Source organism: Hemiscyllium ocellatum, chromosome 43, assembly GCF_020745735.1.
Source record: "Hemiscyllium ocellatum isolate sHemOce1 chromosome 43, sHemOce1.pat.X.cur, whole genome shotgun sequence".
In the NCBI taxonomy this organism is placed as follows: Eukaryota; Metazoa; Chordata; class Chondrichthyes; order Orectolobiformes; family Hemiscylliidae; genus Hemiscyllium; species Hemiscyllium ocellatum.
Window position 1 is genome coordinate 3,137,411 of NC_083443.1, and position 7,791 is coordinate 3,145,201.

The 7,791-nt window shown below is 49.9% G+C and overlaps 1 non-coding gene across 1 annotated transcript; it reads right to left on the reverse strand.

The window, feature by feature from the left end:
• Nucleotides 1-6,078: 6,078 nt before the first annotated feature.
• On the reverse strand, nucleotides 6,079-6,151 carry trnav-cac (transfer RNA valine (anticodon CAC)). Its single transcript has one exon. It is a non-coding gene; the product is annotated as a tRNA-Val (tRNA).
• Nucleotides 6,152-7,791: the final 1,640 nt, after the last annotated feature.

The following is a 7,791-nucleotide window of genomic DNA, read 5'->3' on the forward strand; positions in this document are numbered from 1 at the left end:
TCTGATTTTCACTCGACACAGGCTGCCAAACCTGCTCCATTTCCCCTGCACTCTGTTTCTTTTTAGTTCAGGCTTCCAGTATCTTCCATTGTTTGATTTAACATTTTTTTCCTTATTTTATGGGACATAGGCCCTTTGAATCCACACTGACCCTCTGCAAATCATTGCACCCCGACCCACCTCATGCCCTACTCCTGCATTTCCCATGGCTAAGCCGACAACTAATCTAAATCTGCATCTCACATCGCTAATACACCGAGCTGCACATGATTGTTGGCACTGTGGAAGGAACCTAGTGCACCTGGAGGAAACAGTTGCAGACCCGGGGAGAATGTGAAAATTCAATACAAAAAGTCCTGAGGCGGAAGCAAACTGGGTCCCTGCTACTATGACACAGCCATAACCACTGAGACACCATGCCCACATCCCCCAACCCCCACAATCCGTGTCCCTGGTACTGTGAGACAGCCATGCTAACCCCTGAGACACCATGTCCCCTACCCCTTCCCTCAAACAGGGTCCCTTGTCCAGTGAGACAGCCGTGTTAACCACTGAGACACCATGTCCCAATTCCCCACCCCCACCCCTCAAACCGGGACCCTGGTACCGAGAGACAGCCGTGCTAACCACTGAGACACCATGCCCCGCTCTCCCCTCCCCCGCAAACTGGGTCCCTGGTACTGTGAGATAGCCATGCTAACCACTGAGACACCATGTACTCTCCCCCTCCCTCCAAAACTGGGTCCCTGGTACTGTGAGACTGCCGTGCTAACCACTGAGACATCATGTACTCTCTCCCTCCCTCCCAAAGGAGGCCATCTGGGCTGTACTGCACTGGAACTGGTCCTCCTGGGTGCAGATGCGGTGGAGACGAAGGAATTGGGAATATGGGATGGAGTTTTTACAGGGGGCAGGGTGGGAGGAGGTGTAGTCCAGGTAGCTGTGGGAGTCAGTCGGTTTATAGTAGATGTCTGTGTTGAGTCGCTCGCCCGAGATAGAAATGGAAAGGTCTAGGAAGGGGAGGGAGGAGTTGAGACAGTCCAGGTGAATTTGAGGTCGGGATGGAAGGTGTTGGTAAAGTTGATGAACTGTTCAACCTCCTTGTGGGAGCACGAGGCAGCGCCGATACAGTCATCGATGTAGCAGAGGAAAAGGTGGGGGGTGGTGCCAGTGTAGTTGCGGAAGATGGACTGTTCCACATATCCTACAAAGAGACAGGCATAGACAATTAATGAGTTCAACACGCAGCGAGATATTGAACAATTCTTCCGCCGCCTTCGCCTCCGTATCTACTTTTACAACCAAGACTCCCGCCCACCCTCTGACGACCCCTTCTCCCGCCTCCAACACACCCCATCCACCTGGACACCCCGTGCTGGCCTCTTACCCGCCCTCGATCTATTTATAGCCAACTGCCGCCGCAACATTAACCGACTCGACCTGTCCACCCCTCTCACCCACTCCAACCTTTCACCCTCAGAACGTGCAGCCCTCCACTCCCCCCGCTCCAACCTCAACCTCACCATCAAACCGGTAGACAAGGGAGGCGCGGTAGTAGTTTGGCGCACCGACCTTTATACCGCTGAGGCCAAACGCCAGCTCGCGGACGCCCCCTCCTATTGCCCCCTTGACCATGACCCCACCTCCCACCCCCACCAAACCATCATCTCCCAGACCATCCATAACCTCATCACCTCAGGGGATCTCCCATCCACCGCCTCCAACCTCATAGTCCCACAACCCCGCACCGCCCGTTTCGACCTCCTGCCCAAAATCCACAAACCTGACTGCCTCGGCCGACCCATTGTCTCAGCCTGCTCCTGCCCCACCGAACTCATCTCCCCGTACCTCAACACGGTTCTGTCCCCTTTAGTGCAAGAACTCCCCACCTACGTTCGGGACACCACCCACGCCCTCCATCTCCTCCATGATTTTCGCTTCCTCGGTCCCCAACGCCTTATCTTCACGATGGACATCCAGTCCCTGTACACCTCCTTCCCCCATCACGAATGACTCAAATCCTTCCGCTTCTTCCTTTCCCGCCGCACCAACCAGTACCCTTCCACTGAAACCCTCCTTCGACTGACTGAACTGGTCCTCACCCTGAATAACTTCTCTTTCCAATCCTCCCACTTCCTCCAAACTAAAGGAGTTGCCATGGGCACCCGCATGGGCCCCAGCTATGCCTGTCTCTTTGTAGGATATGTGGAACAGTCCGTCTTCCGCAACTACACTGGCACCACCCCCACCTTTTCCTCTGCTACATCGATGACTGTATCGGCGCTGCCTCGTGCTCCCACGAGGAGGTTGAACAGTTCATCAAATTTACCAACACCTTCCATCCCGACCTCAAATTCACCTGGACGGTCTCAGACTCCTCCCTCCCCTTCCTAGACCTTTCCATTTCTATCTCGGGCGAGCGACTCAACACAGACATCTACTATCAACCGACTGACTCCCACAGCTACCTGGACTACACCTCCTCCCACCCTGCCCCCTGTAAAAACTCCATCCCATATTCCCAATCCTTCATCTCCGCCGCATCTGCTCCCAGGAGGACCAGTTCCAATACCGTAGATGGCCTCCTTCTTCAAGGACCGTAGATTCCCCCCGATGTGATCGACGGTGCCCTCCACCGCATCTCCTCCACTTCCCGCTCCTCCGCCCTTGAGCCCCGCCCCTCCAACCGCCACCAAGACAGAACCCCACTGGTCCTCACCTACCACCCCACCAACCTCCGTATACAGCGTATCATCCTTCGTCATTTCCACCAAATCCAAACGGACCCCACCACCAGGGATATATTTCCCTCCCCTCCCCTATCAGGGTTCCGCAAAGACCACTCCCTTCATGACTCCCTCGTCAGGTCCACATCCCCCACCAACCCAACCTCCACTCCCGGCACCTTCCCCTGCAACCGCAGGAAATGCAAAACTTGCGCCCACACCTCCTCCCTTACTTCTCTCCAAGGCCCCAAGGGATCCTTCCACATCCGCCACAAATTCACCTGCACCTCCACACCCATCATCTATTGCATCCGCTGCACCCGATGTGGCCTCCTCTATATTGGGGAGACATCCCGCCTACTTGCAGAACGCTTCAGGGAACACCTCTGAGACGCCCGAACCAACCAACCCAACCACCCCGTGGCTCAACACTTGAACTCTCCCTCCCACTCCACCGAAGACATGCAGGTCCTTGGACTCCTCCACCGCCAGAACATAACAACACGACGGTTGGAGGAAGAGCGCCTCATCTTCCACTTGGGAACCCTCCAGCCACAAGGGATGAACTCGGATTTCTCCAGTTTCCTCATTTCCCCTCCCCCCACCTTGTCTCAGTTGATTCCCTTGAACTCAGCACCGCCCTCCTAACCTGCAATCCTCTTCCTGACCTCTCTGCCCCCACCCCACTCCGGCCTATCACCCTCACCTTGACCTCCTTCCACCTATCACATTACCATAGCCCCTCCTCCAAGTCCCTCCTCCCTACCTTTTATCTTAGCCTGCCTGGCACACTCTCCTCATTCCTGATGAAGGGCTCTGGCCCGAAAGGTCGAATTTCCTGTTCCTTGGATGCTGCCTAACCTGCTGTGCTTTAACCAGCAACACATTTTCAGCTATATTTAAATGTGTAACAGTTATAATTCTATTAGATTGTTGAATCAAATGCTCACTCTGAATATGCAATCTGTCAGAGGTCAATCATTTTGCAAATGATAGAGCGACAATAAAGGCATTTGAATACTGAGATTCAACTGGAGTCGTACCTAAGGACTGGAGAGAGGCAAATATAATTCCTCTCTTCAAGAAAGGAAATAGGGAAATCCCCGGCAATTACAGACCAGTCAGTCTCACGACTGTCATCTGCAAGGTGTTAGAAAGGATAGGATTTATGACCATCTGGAAGAGCATGGCTTGATTAAATGCAGTCAGCATGGCTTCGTGACGGGCAGGTCATGATGAGGGTCGAGCTGTGGCTGTGGTGTATATGGACTTCAGTAAGGCAATTGATAAGGTTCCCCATGGTAGGCTCATTCAGAAGGTCAGGAGGAATGGGACTTCAGGGAACTTAGCTGTCTGGATACAGAATTGGCTGGCCTTCAGAAGACAGCGTGTGGTAGTAGAAGGAAAATATTCTGCCTGGAAGTCTGTGGTGAGTGGTGTTTCACAGGGTGCTGTCCTTAGGCCTCTACTGTTTGTAACTTTTATTAATGACTTGGATGAGGGGAATGAAGGATGGGTTAGCAAGTTTGCAGACGACACAAAGATTGGGGGCACCACAACCAATTGCCCTGGAAAGAAGCCAATTTTACTTTTGTTTTACACTGCTGCGGCGGAGGAGTTGACCAGCAGAAATGGCAGAGATCCGAACCAGAGCCCCTTTCGACACTGGAACCAGAATCCAGCGCCTTAGACCGCTCGGCCACACAACCAGGCAGCCAGAACCCCATTTTCTTGCATTTCCAATTGTGCCCCTGCATAACAACAGATGAAAAGTCACATGCAAAGTGTTCCATGGTCCCTCGCCGACTCGCACAGCTGCTGGGATGTGCCCAGCTACAATGTCAATTTCGCAGCAGATAAGGAAAGCCCATCAATCCAGACAAAAATCAATAGTAAGCTGAGTCTATCTTCTCAGGCTCTTTTCAGCTACAAATGTATCTGTGAGTGCGTGAGAATATATGTTCGATTATGATTTGGTCAAATAACCATGAGCTGCTTGACATTACTTCAATTTCGATTCTTGCTTTGCTGAATGATTTCACCCATTGCTCGAAACAGGACAACTTCCACGCTTACACGGAACACGAAACACACCGGACTACAGGGAAAATGCACAAAGCTGAGCAGGCCGTGTTCCACATCATACCGTGCAACATCGTTTCAGTCACTGTGTCTGTTTTGCAGGATAAGAGTCCCAAAGGATGTTCTCCACCCTAAAACCGGATGTAGCATTACAATCCGAGAACGACAGATCACATTGTGAGGATGCTCTGACCTCGGGGCCAGTTCGAGATGCCACTTTCCTTGCCTTTTATCTTAACCGTATAATTTGCTGCAGAGATGTTCACACCTGGACATGAGCCACATGGATATCAACTGAGTTGGAAACCTGTGTGGGAATTGACGAGAAGCGACTCAATAAATTTTGCTAAACTCCATGGTGCTCATTAGAAATGCAGTTCTGTCCACGTCAATCTAAAAGGCAGTTTCTGAACATAGTAACAGAAGTTCCTACTCACCCCACCCCCACTCCGGATGACGTGCTAACTGCCCTTGAGTGCTTTTTGTTCTCGATGTGAAGAGCTCTCACGTCTGAGTCACCTTCACGTCTCTTGTTGCTGAGTGACTCACAAAGAACGAGTTTCACCAGAGCTGCAACAGCCTCACTTTCCCACTCGCTCTCCCCGTTTACATTTTCCTGCTTGTCAGTGACTTAAAGAAAACCAAAAGGATGCGATGTCATTCTGTAGCCTCTCTGTCGATTCCTCCGTTTCAGTTCCAACACGGCTTAGATCTCGGGACGCACCTTAAAACTAGCGACGTTATGAAAGCACAAGTCCAGAGGTTCCTCTGAGAGTGTAATTTCTTTCATTGCTGTTGGTGATTGAATGAGTCACTAACGTGCAAACCGATCCAAACCATGATGTAGCACCTCTGCTGCCAATTATCGCACGTTGAATAACGACAGACAGCTTCCAAATGAGGCCTTTCACAGACGACTTTGGGGTACATTTGACAGACACACTAGTTCAGGAATCCGTGGTGTACTGTGACACCAGCGCATCAGCTTCTTCCCAGTCTTTGAACCAGCCCGCCTGCGCAAGGAATGCAAATGCGGTATTGCTTTTTGTGGAAGATTCAGAACGCGGTAACTACACTCTGAACCAAAATGTCATATGATCAGACCCAGGTTGGAGAAAAAGCTTTACAATGCTTTGCAAACTGATTTAATGGAATTGCATTACATTTCACGAAGAGAGCAGATTTGTTCCAGCAATTTCGAAGGCAGGTTTTGCAGATGGGAAAGCAAGCAAGAAAGTCCATCTAAAAGGCTGCAGTTGAAGAAGAAAGCAGTTCCTGCCCAGTTTCGAACTGGGGACATTTCGCGCGTGAGGCGAACGTGATGACCACTACACTACAGAAACAAGCCGCAGGGGGGCGCGCTGTGGCTCTGTGGCATCCAGCACTGAATGTTGAAGAAATTTTCCGTTTCACCTTTCTTTTTCCAATAGCTCATTGTTGTCCAGGGTAATTGACATCTCGAAAAAGTTAAAAGACAAAAGAGGGACGTGAAATTGGTGACGAAATATAGACAAGGATGTCGTCAATGTTTGGGACTGTAGAGTGAGGTGGAATAGGCTGAGCCAACTTTCCCGGCAGTGTAACGGCTGCGAAATGATTTTATGCAAGGGCTGTAAACTGAGTATTTACGTGTTTTACCCAAGCTTGGATGAGTTGGAAACTCGAGAGCATAGGTTTAAGGTGAGTGGTCTGAAATTGACAAAGGACCCCGAGGCACATTTCCCACACACAAGGTTGTGCGTGTATGGACTGAGCTACCAGAGGAAGTGGAGGAGGCTATTGCACTCAGAAAATTGCAATGGTAATCGGATCAGTTTCTGATTGTATTGGTTCAGAGGGATGGAGGCCAAATGCTGGGGAATGGGACTTGTTTAACTTTGGCTGAGAGCTGAGCATGGATGAGATACAGCAAAGTATCTGTTTCCACGCGGTGTACCCCAATAACGTTATGTTGCTTACACCGGTTTTAAAGGATTACATTTTAGCGGAGCTTGCCTTCGCAGTCTGTGGCACAATCATGTAGTCTGTTAGACTGCTCACGGGAAAGGTAGTATTGTGAAACACTGCAGAAACGAATGACTTCCTTACTTTTGCTGTGACTGACCATACTTCGTGAAATTTTCCCAGATCCTAAGTTGAGGATTTTTGCTGCTGCAAGTTACCTCAGAAACCCTGTTAACTCGTAATGTATTGGGCGAATCGCAAACAGAAAGCATTTAACAAGGAACACAAACAAAACTGGCAAACATAATGCATGTTCAGACACAGCGAAGCATGAATGCTGAATTTGAGACAGTCTGAGGTCAAGGGGCATAAAGTAACCTCACAACTAACAACAGGGCAATTCCAAACAACTGTTTCAAACATACTGCAACGTTATGGAACCACCTCTTCCCAGACAATGCTGAAAAGAGAGAAAAAAAGAATATAATAAGTAGGGGCCACAAAAAAAGTGAATTTAATCAATCACAGTCTCGATTAGATTACCTTTCCCTTCCGATGTCTCTAGGAGGGAAATGAAGGAAATGGGAGAAATTCAATAACATATGCATTGGAACGATTTTCCCATTCGCCAGAAAGCCAAATAACGATGAATCGACTCACTACAGGACTTTGTTTCACAACAGCCTCAACTTGCTTGGAACGTAAAGCAACAGTTGCGCTGCTTGCGATTTTCTGCACGGGAGGCAAACACCATCATGACAGTAGAGAAACGTCGCAGTATTCAGCGCGTTCTCACACAACAGTCAATTCCCCTGAAAACTAGCCAATTTTACTTTTGTTTTACGCTGCTGCGGCGGTGGAGTTGATCAGCAGAAAAGGCAGTGGTGAGATTAGAACCCACGCCCCTTTCGAAACTGGAAACTGAATCCAGTCAGCCACAGTACCAGCCAACCGGGCTCCCCATTTTCTTGCGTTTCCAATTGTGCCCCTGCATAACAACAGATGGAAAGTCACATGCAAAGTGTTTCATGGTCCCTCT